This window comes from Mycteria americana, chromosome 6 (assembly GCF_035582795.1).
Source record: "Mycteria americana isolate JAX WOST 10 ecotype Jacksonville Zoo and Gardens chromosome 6, USCA_MyAme_1.0, whole genome shotgun sequence".
NCBI lineage: Eukaryota > Metazoa > Chordata > Aves > Ciconiiformes > Ciconiidae > Mycteria > Mycteria americana.
Window position 1 is genome coordinate 68,245,510 of NC_134370.1, and position 17,733 is coordinate 68,263,242.

A 17,733-nucleotide genomic window follows, 5' to 3' on the forward strand; every position below is an offset into this window, starting at 1 on the left:
AAGACTGAAGTTCTTGTCCTAGAAATTTCATAGCTCTCCCCTTCTATGGCACATGGCTATAAACCCACACCAAACAACTATATCTAGCAGTTAATTTTGGCAATCTTTTTGTCCTTTTCCTTGAGAAGTGGGATACGCATTAGTCAGTCTGAGGCTATTCAACAGAAAAAGAAGAGAAAGAGACTTTACTCAACCAGCATTACTGATTACCAATTTACAAATTCGTGTTCCTTGAGCAAGAGTGTTAAAGGCCAAAATAAAGCCATGAGAAGACAATTCCAGGGTCTCCGGAAGGATCTGCAGGGTCTTACGGGATGCACGCGCAGAGAGAGATGGTTTCGTGTCCTGCAGAAAGCAGAGTGTGCAACATACCCCTGTGCATAATCCTGCTTGTGCCTCACACAAGATATTTTATTGCTTTGCTTCATTTTTCCCACAGCTGTGAACAGGGATGATAGTTCCGCACTAACACCGCTGGGAGCCAAGCAAACAAAATCTTACTCTTTATAAGTCTTAAATTATTACTGAGAATCTGTGGAAAGAGATGATCTATCTTTATTTCACATAGACACTTGCTAAGACTCTGTAAGCCTTCTGGGGCAGGGAGCAAATCTGCTGGAGCTGATGGAGTTTCCCAGCAATTTCCGTTCCAGAAACACTGATTTGTTTTCCGCAGAACTTGAACATCAAGGGATGCCACTCTGCACCTCCACAAAGGGTACAATCTGAACCACACAAGCAGAGCCGATAGGCCTTTGCATGGGGAAGTGGAACGCAGGAATCAAACTTAACCCTACTTGCTTCAGGGACTTGATTCTTACCTTACCACACTTACATTAAAGCCTGGACTGCCAGACTGTGAGTTGCTCTGGGCTGATATAATTCCAGCTGCAATTAATTTGCTTAATATGAATAAATAACACTCATTAGAAGATGTGACTTATATCCTTGGTCTTCCGTGTCTCAGATGAGTGCTCCAATCATCAGCTCTCTCTGCTTGGTTTGTGTTTTTCCGTTTGAAAGAAAGTGAAGGAGAAAGCAAACCTTTTATAGGAAGGGAAAACCATTTCCCATCATCAGCTCAAGCATCTTGTTTCACATTTACAGTGTCTGCCCCAAACACAACTCCTTTTATGTAAATCAATCTTATTTGAACACTTATTTACTATTTATATTTGGTCACCTGCTTGCTTTCTCCCTGTACCAAAGTTCACTCTACTATCTAGCCAAAGAGAAGAGCAAAATGCTGAAGTAAAGAGCAGAAATTCCTCTAATTGGCTGTAAAATCGTAAAAAACCAAATCTGGATGATAAAAGAAGCCTGCAGTGACCAGGAAACCAGCTGGCAGTTAGATTTTTCCAAAGGCTTCTAAGTACAAGGCATCAGTGAGCACACATTGTAACATTCAGTATGTTTAGCCCAAAGTAGCTAGCCAAAATGTTTTAATTATCCATGAAATAAAACAGCTTGGCATACCAGATAGCTACTAAGAATGTGAATTTCATGGGGATTTATTAGGGAGAAGACATAAAAATGAGGATTAAAGTACATCTGAATGCTCATGGAAGACACAGAAAAAAATAGAATTACAAATAGATGGGGCTTGTACCGGGTCTCATTTACAATGCCTGATACAGCCTTTGCACTTGTTAGGCTCCTTTTCATGTTCCTAAAACTACAAGCAGGTTTTGACTACAGTTCTCTAAATGGTCTGAAACCCGAGTAATAGTATGTGTGTATAACCAAGGTGAACATCCTGTTGTCTCTCTAGTGATGGGATCATATATACACAATGACAAGTTGGCCTCTTCTAGGTTTAAGTCTTTACCTCAGACGGCAAAGATTTTCTGCTTTTAGCTATCAGTTCAAGCCCTATATATGTCACAATGAGCAGAGCCATTTAATGCAGTATCAATTCATCCACTGCTGATTAATTGCAAAGGGAATGGAGTGAAATTCATTGGCAATGTGTTAGTGTAAAGTTTGTGATAATGAAATATCATCCTCACCTGATTTTACACTGCAGTAATCTCACATGAAAATAAGATATTTTTGCTCAAAGTTTATAAATTCCTGTTGGTTTTCTTTTCCCCTTTCCTTTAACTCCCATATTGCAGTGAGAGTCTGTGGAGTTGCAAGTAAATTCTTTACCTATGAGATCTCATTGGGACATTATGTGATATTTATATTGTGATAAGTCATAGATCTGCACCATGGTAACTTGTGTACCTTTACAAAGGTAGGCAGATACAGAGTTGATAAGCTAAATCCAAGTACTTATTCATACAAGTAATTCCACTGAGCTCAATTGGACTACTCGTGTGTGAGACTATTCAAGTGCATAACTAGCTATGGGACTGGGATCTTATAGTTCCAGTTAGAAAATTAAAAAACAGAAGAAACCAAAGACTTCAGCAACCAAGACATATTTTTTCTATATACATCAGCGTGGCAAATCCTAGCTGGTGTGTGATAATGATTCCAGTTTCTGAGATACAGGGCAAAGCAGTCTCAGAGCCACGGAAGCCCGCTGCACTTCAGGATCGTCAGTACCACTTCTCCTATGGGCCCAGAGGCCATTTTAAAATACAATCCAAGCCTAGCACAGTTTAATCCTGCTCTTGATAGCCTCTATGTGTTACCATAATAGAGATAAATAATAACAGCAACAACATGTGAACAGAAAGCTGATTAAAGCTTACACAAGAGCTACACTGTAAATGCATATGCCATTAAAAATGCCATTAAAAATGTCAAAATGATACAGAGTCTTTAACTATACCATCAATAAGAAAAGCAACCTGAGAGCGGTGATGTCAGGGAGGTACAAATGCTCCCTTTAGACTGCATGTGTGGATGTCAATACCATGAGAGATGAGTCTGAAATAGCTAGCGCTCTCTTGGGAGATGCTACATTAAAGGGAGCTGCCATATTTCAGGTCACGTGCCAACATTCCTTGGCAAACGTGCTAACTTACTCACTTTTTCTCCTTTGAAAATATGACTAGAGATTAATTGCCACCAATAAAAATGAATATAACTCTGTAAAGGATGATGCTGGGTGCCTAAGCATAATTACAGTTGTCTGCATATGGTAGTATGACAGGTGAAAGATTCATCCCTCCACGGAAAGCTTGCTAGATACGGCAAAAGTGGTTTTTTCCTCTCTGCATCCCTACCCCCACCCTGAAACCTAAGTGGCTTGTTGAAGTGAGGGCTAATTACAGCAGGCTCTGCATATCTGCCGCTATAGTTGTGCATGACATCCTGCTACCAATTCTGTCCTGTTAAATACACAAGGAGGACACATTGGAAGTGCTGCTTTGCTCCCAAATGGCTGTTTTCCCCTCTAGGAGTGACTAGTGAATTGCTGTGTTCTGGGTCAATAGAACTACCCAGTATTTAGTGCAGGAGCACAAGGCGGACAAAGATGAAGCAAACACACAAGTTTGAAAATTTAGCAGATAAATAAAAGGACTCCCAAGGAAGGGACGATATTTATCGAGTGACTTATCCCAACAAGAGAGAGTGAAAAGTGCTCTTCCCGTGTTTTCCACCCCTGCACAGACACACTATTAATATGAACACAGCATCTTCTATCGCACCAGCACGAGAATCTGTGGTCTTAAGATCTATGCTTATTTTGTTCTCATTAGCATAAGCCTGCATGTCTCTTTTTATAGCTAGTGACCAGTCCTGTATTCTAGGTGTGCAAAGTCAGTGGGACATTCATAAACATCCTGCAGAAGGCACAGATGAAGAAAATCAACTGGTTGATTTTCTTAGCCTAAGAACTCAGGACCATATTTGGCTGATGGTGATCTTCAATTAATCCACGCTTTAAAGGAACTTTCTGCAAATTTGCTAGAGCACAGAATGTAGCTCATAGTCAATAATCAGTATTCTGGAACATTTCCAAATTCAGTTTGAAATGTTTAAATGAGATACTAGCCTTTAAAAAATGCAAACAGGAAATAAAATTAACTTACTAAATCTAGGAGGGCATAGTTTAAGATAGATTATTTTAGAATTTATTTTGAAATTAGGTCTAGGTTCTCCCCTTAATATAACTGTATTGCTGTAGAATGATTATATGAATACCAATTAAGGTGAAATGCAGCCTGAACTCCGGGTGGGGTTTTTCTGGTCTAATTCAGTTTTGGAATCTGACTGGGTTTTAAGTGGTTGGCCCAGCTAACGCAAAGCAGGAAAAGAAACAGCAAAAGCTAAAACATATGCCTGGATGTAATGAATAAAAATTTAAAATAATCAATTAGCTTTTTATTCCCCGCACTTAGCCCAATAGGAAAATTATAGTCCCTGTATTGAGTTGATGTTTACTCACTGTACAAACATGATTCATTTTGGCACAGTTCAACACCTTTGGAAACAGAAGCCATGCCTGCAATAGGTTTGAAACAAGGTCCAGGAAGAGGGAATCCCCTTACAATGACAGTTCACACCACTTCATCTTTGGCTCTGAGCAGCGCTGAGTCCCTCAGGTACTGGCACTGCAGGTAATACCAACCCACTTCAAAAGGCATGAGCCAGTGTATTGAAAAATCACTCACTGATCTGCTCAATTCTAAACCCAAAATACCTGTTTATTTTATAAGACTGTTTACCCTCGAAATTTCTAACACATGTTTATGGACCATGGCTGTCCTCAAAATAACCCAGATTTTCAGAAATTCCTTTCAAAAATGTTCTTACAAATGCGTAGAGACCAACATTCTAATTCTGTGATTTCCAAATGAAGAAACCTCATCCATACAACAGACGCATTAGTGGGTACAGGCAGATTTGGCCACACTGCTCAGACTGCAGCTAATTTTCTTCTTCATAACCGTATCAAGATACCGATAATCTACCACGCGACAAGTCTTGCTCAGGTCTCACAAACGAGAGAGGTCCTATCTGTCAAAGCAACAAATCGGTTGGATTTCTGTAAATAAATACTTTCTTGGGGGACAATGAAGTTAACAATAGATTTTAATAAATAATCCTGCTTCAAATATAATTTAGATTATCTGAACTGCATCACAGGCAGATAGTTGGTAGCATTGTTCATTTTCCACTGTACGATGTTTTGTCCAGTCCCTGACAACTTCTCTGTTATGTAGAATTTACCACCTCCAGTTTCAGTTTCAGGCTCACTTAGTCTGTTGGTTTAAGGAATAGAGGAAAGGGAGTTTTAGCTTAAATCAGTAAGCTAAAGCAGTCGTTTTTGCTTGTTGAAGTACATTTTTATATCCTTTTCACCGACAAGCTGGGACGCCTTCCATGTACAGAGCAATAGCTTGAAATCTGGCAGAGCACTGTCGCACACCCAGGGGTGTGCTCAACGTGCCCCCAGTGAAAATCTACCTGTACCTGATCAAACCATAAAAAATGCAATTTGCAGACACTCAGTGCCACCTCTGGATAATTCATTACCTACATTCCTCAAAGATTTCATCTGTATTAAAAGCAATCTGCAATTAAAGGCTTCAAGGGCTTAGCAGGACTTCTCTTACAATTGTTCCTAGTAGCAGCCATGGGCCACTGGCTGTTTAATCTCCATGTAGTAAGTGGTCCACAGAGCGGGTGACAGCCTTCCACTCTTAGGCCATTACCCACATGTCAGAGGTTTGTTCTGGTCCATGCTGATGAGCCGTCTGTATACCAGCTTGATGACATTCTTGAAGGGATTTTTCATATTCTCCATTTGCTTTTTAAGGAAAAACAAACAAACGAACGGAAAAACAAACAAACGAACCAGGGAACATCACACGTAAATAAGGCATTTGACTTATGAAGTTGATGTCACAAAAATAAGAAAATGTCAGATTAAAGGTTGGAAGCGCAGCAGTAATTCAGTACTTGAGCCTATGAATTATGATATTTTCTTTAATTATGTGAGCACAGGCTATCGTTTACATGCCCTGGTATTTTCTGTCTTCTGAGCTTGTAGCTTTGCAGCCTTAAGGTTCCTAAACATGGGTTTCTGTGCAACGGTGTATGCGCTAGCATTTTTATCTCCAATGCCAGACTTTTAGTCACAGCATACCCAACTCTAATGAAGAAAATGCCAGTCTCAATGTTTATGTCTCTAAGACTGCCCAGAGAATCTCCTTTGCATATGTAAATATGCATTTGTGAAAGTATCCACCCAAGTGGCAAAAACCTGAGGTTAATCTGAGGCTGGCAGAACTTGCAGTCAATCTCATTTTCCAAGTTTATAGATCAGTCTTCATCAGATAGAAGGGAAAAGATGGGAAGGGAACATCAGCCGATTTTTCCCAAAATGGATAGATTATTACTCACAGGAGGAAATTAATCTGATTTTGTGTTTGTTTGTTTTTCTCTTAGAGACAGGGGAACAGCTTTTCATCCTTCAAGAAAGATTGTACTGATTCTCTCTGAAGTTCATTGTCTGAATCAGATAAGAAACATGTGGCTGATTTAGGTCATGATTTAATCTCAGATGATGATCTCATTAGTCACTGACTCTCCAACATGTGGTACCTAATTCAATCACAGCACTTTAGAGACCCTGCAGTTTATTTAGTGTCCTCTGAGGAAACATTTTCTTTCCAAAGTAATCCTTGTTTAAAGAACATTCCTACAGTATTCTGTAGAATGCTTAGAACAGTTACCTAGTTGTACATTTTTATTTTGGATAAATGAAAACAAAATCACTTTAAGTCAAAGAAAAGTTTAGTATTTGGATGTCAGCCTCGTCAAATCCTGTAATGAACTCAATATATTTTGGAAGCAGCAAAATGGGAGAAACAACTTCTACTCCTGACAGATATCAAAGTGTTGTGTTTTCAGAATTTCCATCATGAGCTATTTTGACAGAGGCTTCAAAAGAAGTGAAAATTAGAACACAAAAAAAATCTGATAATATTTCCTATTTCTTTTTGTAGAAATTACCGCTCAGTTTAATGAGCCTTTAACTCTACTGACACTCTAGATGTTACAAGGAGTTTAAAATCATGAAACGCTTCATAAGGGAGTGACAACATTCTATACAACACTGGCGGCTTGTCTTCTCATTATAATTTTTTTAGAGAAGATGCTGCATTCTTTAAAATGTTTTTTTAGTGTCATATTAATGGGAGGCAAAGTCTGTTCTTTAATTAGAATTTTACTGTGGTGAATTAAAAAATACATGGGCAGAGTATCAAGAGCCTAATAAAACTAAATGAAGATACTATCTTTCCTCTGTATGAAACCCAGCAGTCTTTGCTCTGGCAAAACTTCCATCAATACTTCATTATTATTGTCTAGGATGGGATTGTAATAATAAGATCTGCAAGTAACTTACTTCCAAATTCTGTCTTCCAACTGGGTAAAACCTTCTCTTTCTCTCTCTCTCAACCTCTATAATGGACTTTAGGTGTTTTCATTGACTGTATCATGAAATTTTCCTGTAATGCCTCTGCACAGAAGAACTACCAGTTTTGCCTGCAGGAAGGGGTAGAAACACATTTGGATATGCCTAAAACACGGCAGGACAGGTATAGAGGAAGAGACCAAGCATCCTTCAACAATGAAGTGTTGGAGAGGCCGCCAGAGCACCATTGTTCTAAGGAGATTCAAAGAAAACTACGCAGAAATAGAGAGGCCTTTGTCACTGGAGATTAGGAGCTATTGATACAACATCTGTGCCTGGTGTGAAACAGTTCAAAGGCATATAAAAAGCTATGTGCAAGTATCTACGTACAGCTACTTGCTATTCTAAACAGTTTATGGTCTTTAGCTGAGTGCTTAGCAAGGCAGAGTTGTGGGAGCAGAAACAAACCCTCTTCCCCTTCTCAGTTTGTTAATGCCAGTTGACTCTGATACAGTTTAGAGCAGATCCATAGGGCCAGTCTGGCAACTGCAGTAGGCTAGCCATGCTGGATGCCCTTCAGTCACATCCTCATCAAGTTCCCTGCAACTGGGCAGGAGAACATTGTCCATCACCTGAGGAATCTACTATGCTGAAAGTAATCTGATCAGACCACTGAAGTCACCTTTCCACCTTCTGTGACTGCAGAGTGGTGTTAACTGCATAGGATCGAGTGGGATCAACCCCATTTGGCAAAGCTCTCAGGGAGATGTGCTCAGCTCTTTATTTTTCACAGCACATAAACCGAGCATCGGAAGGTCACCCTGCTGATGTTTTGCCAGATATGCAATATACCTTTATTTGCAGTTAAAGCAGTGCTTAAAGAAGAAAAGCTTCTTGTCACTAAAATAGCAAGCGTTAGAGAGCATGTTCCTTCTCATTCCCACTCACATGCAGGGATGTATGAGTCCCTTCACCTTCGACTGCATAGGTCAGCATGCAAATTGACATGAGCAAAAAGATTGGCTGATCAGTGGATAAAATGGTACTATCAAGATAAGCATATGGAAGAAATGCTACAGCTAGCTAGCCAGCTTCAAATTATACCGTAAAGATTCACCTTCAAGGGGACGTATAAGCACATCCCTCATGCATAACATAACACACAGTACTGACTCATCAGTCATTTTTAAGGTGGTCAATAAGCAATTTATTTTATTGCATTGATATTGAAACCCAAAGTAAACACTGTGGATTGTGGGACTTGCTTTATTTCCAACAGTGTAGCTGTAGAGTAAAAAGAACTGCTTCTTCCCCTTTGCCACGATCCCATCCTAACCTCTACTACCTGTGCACTGCTTTTCAGCCAAATAATATCAGCTTAAAGGATGTTCTGCCCCAGTAACTGAATCTAGGAAAAAATCTTATCTTCTCAAGTGTGAATTCTGTTACCTAAGACTTTGGGAGAGAATTAGAGCAGCAGAAGGCCTGGTGGTCTTTGAAATGGGGTTGTCTTTTATGTCTAAAACAGTTCAAAGGCTTACAAAAAGCTATGTGCAGGTATTCGCACAAGCTACTTGCTGTTCTCTTTTCTTCTAGGCATACTTGAATTTTCACATGGCTCTTTAACGTCACCTAATGTCTTCAGGGTATCTTAAGTACACTGCTGTCTTCCTCTTATAAACCATTAATAGTAATGTCCCTTTCAGGCACATAAAAAGAAACAGTTTTTTAAAAAGTCTTGCCCTGTGTAACCCAGTAAAAACTAGAATGTTCACTCATCAAAACCACATTGTGAGACTCCGAACAGTCTCTGCAAAACCCTTCTTATATTTACCACCAGAAAATAGCAAGTCCAAAACTATTGGGGGAAAAAAAAGTAAAAATACTAAAATACTAGAATACTACGCCCTCTTTTCACATCACTCAGGCACTGATATGTGGGATGTTCTGTTCATAAAGAGATAATCAGAGAAGTAAACAAATACTGCGTGGCTTAAATACCAGGAGTCAAAGCATGCATGGCTCTAAGTGGGTAGTGGATGGCAGAGGACACACACCCCAGCACCAAAAGAGTTTTATGCAGCAAAATCCCGGTGTCCCTAAAGCAGCTCCTTAGACTGCAACACTGCTGCAGCTCTGCTGCACCACTTGCTTAGGATGCTGATGCTGAGAGAGCAAAGCAGCCACAGGTCTCGCCACCTGATCCAGCACTTTATACTCACATCACAGCCAGCGACAAAATGCACAAGCCTCAGGAGCTGAGCAGAAAATAAAGACGCCACTGCCTGTCTCCCTATGGCTTCCTCTACATCTTGGTAGGGCTTTGGTTTCATTCTAGAGAGCTAGGTAGGAAGATAAAGTCTTGTCTCATAAATTATTGAGATTGGATGTCTAAACCTTGATATTTTATTTTGACTTCTGAACATGTTCAAACATTGTTCACAGAAGCATAAATTAATGCCAATTTCTAAACCAGAAGTTGCGCTAAACTGGGAAATGAAACTTTTTGTTATGATGTTAAAAACAGACAATTCTTAAACTGTTTTACATTTTGAAAAACCGGATGATCAAAACTGTTCATTCTCACAATCGGTTATGGGTTTGCTGAACTGAAATGTTTTGACAAAATCACAACCATATGGAAGCCAGTGCTTTCGGAATAGTTTCAACCCATTGTGGATTACTGCATTAAGCAATCAGATGTCAGGCAGGCAGAAAACAGTAAATCATCACTCCACATGTTTTTTCCTCATTGTTTACAAACAATGTGTTAGTGCCTCCAGCATTATCAGTGGGTCAGCTTCAAAGAAACCAGGAAAATTTACACAGCAGCTCAAGTTCCCGGCTCTGCTGTGGCAGTTCTTGGAGGTTCAGTCTCACTTTAGCAGTCCGAGAAACTGCCTATGTGAAACAGCTTTCTCTCTGGATTAATTTAATTTCTCTCTTTTTTAGTGACAACTGTCACTGAAAAATAAAAAGCAAAACAGACATACGTGACTTCCTGGCTGGATGGCAGTGGGGAAGCAAACGGGATTTTGCTGGAAGAGAACACAGCATCTGTGCATTAAGGGTTTTAAATGCCAGATTCCCTATAAGGTTCAGATCTCTACATTTTCCTGGTGGCAGTAGAGCTATATTTTAAAACGTCACAGGAGAAAAGAGAGGTTTTCAGACAAGACCATCATCAAAATTGTCCACTGATCATGCTGTGTGGCACCCATCACAAGCATCTTGGACTCAATCCAGTGCCCCTCACAGTCAGAGAATTTCTTTCTATTAACTATAAAGGTCTTTGGTAGGGGCTGGCCATCGTGGGTTAAGTTAGTGCCATCTGGAAAATGACATCGATGCCACAGCTTTCATGTTTCCTTTGCTAAGCAAGGTTCTCTGCTCACTGCTGAATATCTGAGCAGAGCAAACACTGCATGCACACACCAAATATTAAATAATCAATGAGAAGAGAATGACATGACCCCAAAGCAGACCGTTTTCCTTGCTGATAAACAGGAACCACCCAGGGAAATGTTGAACACCGCCTGATGCTTGTGTAGATGGTGATTATGTAGTAGACGGTGATTTAGGAATGCTGCTGACACACATACACAAATCTGATGACACAGGAAATTAGCATCCGTTCATCTCCCCCTCCCCCTTTGGAAGAATTTACTAAATATAGCTCGCCCTTTAAATATTTAAGGATATCTGCAGAATGTTGTTGTTTTTGAAAGGGTTCTTTCCTGACTGGATTTTCCTCATCAGGCTTAGTAATCAAGTTGTTTTATTTGGAATGGATAATTATTAGTTGAATAATTAATTATTCAGAGTACATTACTAAATAAAATTCAAAGTATGCTGGTATAATAAAAAATTGACAATATGCAACAATCTGGGTTCTAAATTGCACAATAAAATCAAAACGTGTAGGTTTTTTGCACTTTTAATAAAATTGCCTCCATCAACAAAGGCCCATACAAACACTGACTAATTCTCATGGTCTAGCATTTATCAGCTGGAAAATATATTTTATCACAATTTCATAGAAGGGAAACTGAGACAGCCAAATTACATTAAACTACAAAGCTACCCAGAAAGTAAGTGGTAGCACTGAGATAGAACAGCTCCAAGTTCTAAAGTCTAAATTTATGCTATAAATACTTTATAGTATATGTCTTCACTACTTTTATAATTCCATGCTGAATTAAACATATGAAAAATTATTCTTTTATGTATACAGAGATTAATTTGTAAAGTATTTCTCTGTGTCTCATCAATAATAGTGTTTAAAAAGTGTAAACTTGGTACAAACAGCATCACTGGTATGCAAACTGAAGTGGCGTATGGCTTGGTGCAGGACTTGAACGTCCTGGGCAAGGTACCCAGCCAAGAACCCCCGCTACCTCCCGATCAGCATCGTTTCAGCCAGTTCTAGCTCAACGAGTGACACTAAATGACACTCAGGCCACATCTACACAGTGTTCGGCAACGTGATTGCGGCAGGCACGGGCCTATTGAGCTGGCTGTAATCCAGCTCTGTCAGGCAAGGGGAGCAATGAAGCTTCAGCGATGTTGTCTTTACCACGGGCTAGGCAAGAATCACCTACATACCCGTGTTGACAACTTCACTGGTAAAAGCCCTCGCTACCCTTGGCTTCACCAGTACCGGTAATTGAAAAGGCTGGATAGAAATAACAGGGCTGTCTGCTTCAATCACCCCTCTGATTGCGAGGTGGATGCACCCTTAATAAATGCTTATTCAGCATAATGAGATTCTAATTAAAGATGGCTAAAACAGTAATCACGTCTTCATTTTCTCTAACTGCCATCCCCCGAGTTTCCAGAGTCAAAACAAGACAGAGGCTGGATGCACAGAGAGAAGGGGCACTTCTTGATCCAAGGCTTTCCCAGCTGTGTGAAGCCTACCGGCTTGCACCAGAAAACCACAGAAGAGAAAATGAAGACAATCTTAAAGTCTTTCATTTACACAAATGATATATAGCAATTCAATAAAAAGGCTTCATTTTATGTGATTCTCTCTCCTGGTTTTACAGGTCCCAGCTCTACCGTTCTCTTTAAGGGAACACAGGATTCTCCGGCCACAGTTTGTTTCTCTGTATTTTCTTCCATCACTGTTATCACTGACATTGTTTTTTACAGACCTGTGCTGATCTCACTCACTTGGGCTCTAACAAAACAAAACCCACAATAAGTTACACAATATTTGCTGCAAGATTTTCCACAGACTGTACTGAGACCTGGGATGGTTTTTTTCCCTGTTGATTGCCCGGGTCGCAGAATTAGAATTTTTGCAAGGCAAGGGATTGAAAAGGCAATAAAACTACACATACAAAGACTGTTGGAGCTTCTTCAAATATTTTTTAATTAAAATTGTTAAATGTAAAAAGAATTAAGTTCATATTGTACCAGGACTTGTCCTTACAGACACCTCATAGCTAGCAAAGTTTAAATGCTTTATTGTTCTGTAACTCGCATATATGCAGACTCCTCTATTTGGCACATCCTTAATTTCTGTCAAACTAAAAGGATTCTAACATTTTCTGTCAGGGAGCTGGTGTAAATCTTGAAGAAAGCTTAAAAAAACCTCTACTGTTGACTCATTTCACTCATTCCTAGGCAGATCTGAAAGAAGGAAGACTTGAAAGCAACATTATGAGCCCAAGAATTATCCTCGACTCTTGAAAGGCACACAGAAAATTAAATTGGGGGATCAGTATTAAGGTAGTGGAAATTACTGGGTCTGTGCACTTAAAAGATTAAGAAGGTGACTTCCCACTGAGTCTTGAGAACACAGGTGCACATAATTTTAAAAATCTGCATTTTTAACCTTTTAAATTTGCTAGCAAAGCAAGGAAGTTGTTGAGGAACTGCAGTAAACATGGCAATTCAATCAGCTTCTTCCAGACTATATCTCACAACTTTCCAATTCTTTAACCCAACAGGTCAGTCGATCATGGAAAGACTCCTTGGCAGCTAGCAATACAGCACCTAAACAGAGTTGAAAGCAACACAGGAACACTTTTTTAGCAACTGCATAACAAAATCTCTTAATTCACTGCAATGGTGGCTCTGGCCACCAATGTTCATGGTCATTGTTGAAACCAATGTCCCGTTCTCTCCTCTTCCTCCTCGCAACTGCAAGAGGACCTATGTAAAAGAGCTAAAGCCAACTTTTTACAGAATCACAGAATCACAGAATCGTATAGGTTGGAAAAGACCTTTAAGATCATCGAGTCCAACCGTAAACCTAACACTATCGAGACCACCACTATACCATGTCCCTAAGCACCTTGTCCCTAAGCACCTTTTAACAGCAGTCTGGAAAAGGATTCAATTTTTAAAAGTCTGGTATCAGTTTCTGTACAATTTTTAAATACAGGGTTCTACAATCAACAATTAACGGGTGATAACACTATTTTTTAAAAGTTTCTAAAGCATGTCAGAGGTGAACACAGATTTCAAGGTGTTACTTTTGCCTGCTCCAGTCAAGTGACTTCAGGCTAAGTCTTAGACCTACGGACTCTTTAAACAACTATAACCTCATAATGCAAGTACTCTGTATTCCACTAAAAATCACACCACCACTTGACTGCCAAGCAACAACAAGCACATTTTATGCATAAGCTAACTAATTCCATCTTCTAAGCCTCTGAAAAAATAGTAATTGTAGCTCATCATAGCTACACCTAGAAAGATAACCTTGCAATTGATTTCTGCCTGCCCTCCAATTACAGGTGACGACTGTTGACATCTCACTTATGGCAACAGGACCCAATTGTGGAGTAGGGCTACCACGCTGACAGCCATTCTACACACATAGCAAATATTACAACAAAGACTTATAAAGCAGATAAGCTAATTAAAATCCTGATCCACAGCCCACTGAAATGAAAGCAAAAGACACCACTTGTTTTCCAAATGTAGCCTTATAACCCAATTTATCTTCAGATTTGTTCTGGCAACAGAGCAGCTAGCTGCCACCCACAAAATATTGCCAGGTTGAATCTTAGTAAAAAAAGATTTGAAACTGTCGATCCAAGTCCTTGTTTTCTCAAGTCTCAATTATTGTAACGTTTTCCTTGTGGGAGATCTTTATGATGTCCCATTCGCAGCACAGCTCACCCCGAGCGTAGCTGCCAGCATTCCTCCTCGCAGGCTCTGACTGCTTGAGTACATCCACCTTATTTTACACTATTTACACTAACGCTGTAAAATTCTTTATCGATGCCAAGGTTTTACAGCTTAATTTTAAGGCACTCAACAGTTGTGCTCAAATATATCTGAAAGATCCTCCGTGGTATCCATATGTTCTCAATTGTCAGTGAGGTCAAAACTGGCAGCTTGCTCAGCCCGCCTGAGATACAACCATAAGTCTTTGGAATTAGGGCTTTTAACAACTCTGCTTTTCCTGATTCTTGTGCAAACCACTCAATCTGTCTTGGCATTTAAACTAAGGACATTTTTATTTGCTGTTACTTTTGACTGTTCTTGGAAATATACTTCAATGAAATACTGTTATTGTAAAATACCTTAAAAACCAGGTTTAGGTCTAGAAAAACTATACAAATTCAATCATATTAATCTTTTTCACTAGCACATCTGGCAATGATACTTTGATAATTAGCAATGATCTAAATATTATTGCAGCTAAATCTACAGGCCAGTTAAAATTAACTTCAAAACCCAGGAATGCTTAGTACTGTTTTCCTATCAGCATTTCACCACTCCATTAAAGAAGAAAATACTTCTTGTTTTACAAAGGACCTTAGTCAAATTTAATTTATAGCAATCATAATCAAATAGCTGAGGGCTTTTTTCCCCCCTAAATATTTTAAGTTAGACATAGTGGAGCAGTTAAGATTTTTATTAGGTTTTGATCCTGCGTTTTGTGAAGATTGGAGGAATTATTTTTTACTGAGATGAATTTCCCAGGTTATCAACTACTTACTGCACTCTAACATAGGGAAAGGTATTCCTGAGAAAAACAAGGAGATTAAAAATATAACAATAAAGGTGCCAGAGCTTACACAAATAATGTCCATTACAATTCACAGTGGGCTAATGAAAAGCCATTGTGCAATACTTAGAAAGTACGCTGTGCGTTAGGAACTACCGGAGAGCCTGATGGCAGAAAACAATCACAAAGCTTTTCTCAGGGGAATACTTGCACACTCCATCCTTAAATCTCACTGGTGTGTACAAATTTTTGAGAAAAGCTCAAAGCCATTCATCTTGTATAGCTGGTCCTAAAAGTCTGCCATTCATAAGTCAGCATCTCTAAAAAACAAAAATAAATGCCCAAGATACCCCAAAAATAAGCGGAGACAAGGTTTATGTTTGTACACAGAGTGGCTAAGGACTATTTACAGGGTAATTGCCTTGGATCACTCTGTTACACATTTGTCTACCTGTAAGGTTTTCCACATGCAAGATTTTATTTTATAAGTGACCAACTCTTTCAGCAATCAAATCACCACAAGAGTTTGGTATAATTGGGAAACTAGTCTACCACCAATGATTAGTAAAAGTACATTATATTATACAGCACCACCAGTTACCAGTCACACATTTACCCTAACCAGTCATCCTTTTTGCCCTTAGATCTTTCATAGGTGTGAAAGCTCAGAGAAAATATTTGGCTATAGGTTGAGCAAAACACAGGAGTGTGCAGACCCAAAGTATTCCTGCACTTTGGTGATGCTTTCCTCTACTGAATGTGTGCAAGCAGAATAGGAGGAAGAAAACATGGGATGGAAAGTATTAGATGGAGAAAAGAAAATCACTGAGACTTGGAGGAAAGAAGGAGAAAATGTATGTAAGGAAAGAACAAAGAGGGAAATAGGTTAAAAGAAAGAAAAGAAAACCCCCATAAAATTCAGAAATAACAGAGAGAAAAATAAACAGCTGAAAGGAAAGAAGATGTACATTCCTGCTGTCCTTGCAAAGAGTATTACCAAGGGCTCCCTGCTTTAGTGTCCCACATAGTATGTCCCTGAAAATAATGAAGGTCACCAGCATATTACAGGAAGTAGCCAGCAATGAGTAGCCCATTACAACCACTACAGAAATGATCAATTTGTTTATCCTTGTTAACTGAAAACAGAAAACAATGTAGTAAGGGGATGGGCTATATCTTGTTCCCCAAGGCTTTCGTTCCCCAGCCGCTTCCTCTCCCCGGTGACACACACAGGACTCTTGCCTTTTACTCTTGGATAGGCAGGGAATAATGACTAACTGTAATAAAACAAATAACTGCTTCTTGCACATACAACATCTAATGTCTGATTTCCTCAGAGCTGCATTAGCAGGGGTTTGTAAGTCAATTTTTAAAACTCAGGACAGCATTAAAAAACTGACAAATGCCACTCGGTCACATCCATGTTGTCACAGTTATTGAGGCCTCTGGAGAGAGTGTCAAAGAAATAAAGCAAATTTCTTTTTTGCTTAATTTGTGTCAATTGATTTCCTATTTTTAATTAATAATCCTAATTATGATGCAGCAAATTTACCCAACAGACACAACTAGTTTAATCAGCATGTATTGATTGCAACAGTAGAATTATCCCAATGTTCCTGACACCATTGATTTTCTGTTGTGCGACTGTAAGAAAACACAAGCTGGACTGACTCTGTTGTCAGCTCACTGTGCTGATGATCCCTAAGCTATGAAATGGTGTTCCTGACCTTACAAATAAAACCACAGACATTATCTACTACTTCAGCACTTCAGAGACGGAATCTGGTGATTAAATTATGACACAAATAAGGGGGTTTAGTCATAGCAGTAGCAGCAGGAAAATAAAGCTGGTAGACACTGACTTGAAGAAAAAAGCAAATGGTAAGACAGCAGCTAGAAAAGTCTTTGTAAAACTGAGCTAAATCATTTGCTTTAAGTTCCTAATTTGTACTCATTTTGGACAGCCCCAAAACATCTACTTAACTTCAAGCACATGCTTAAATATCTGTGGTAAGCACATCAGTACATTTTTGAGCCCGAGTCTAGCATTTTTCCCCATTTTTTTTCAATAGCTCACCTATGAAGGTGCTCATAGGGCAGCAGGGTGGGCAGGCCATTGACACCTGCTCATCACATATAGCCAACGCTCACTCTAATGTCACTATTACTGTCCCCAGCAGCCTCTCACCATTGCTGGCAAGTTGTGCACTAGGGGCGAGAAAGAAAAGGGAATTTAGAGAAGGCATAATGTGGCCCAAGCTACTGTTTAGCCCTTTTGCTAGAGTCATTGAGAATTCCTGCAATTCTCTGCTCATCAAGCTCCAGATTCTGCAGAAATGATGCAAAAAGCCACCTGTAGTGGCACACAGAACTTTTAACCTTTTGCAATTTGAATGTTGCAACTTTGCAAGTGCACAAAGGCTTTGCAGCAGATCTGCTC

The 17,733-nt window shown here is 39.4% G+C and overlaps 1 protein-coding gene across 10 annotated transcripts in view; it reads right to left on the bottom strand.

Moving 5' to 3' along the window:
* The window catches only part of MEGF11 (multiple EGF like domains 11), a 293,459-nt gene that overhangs the window by 109,392 nt on the left and 166,334 nt on the right, over positions 1-17,733 (bottom strand). The gene's annotated exons all lie outside the window — the stretch shown is intronic.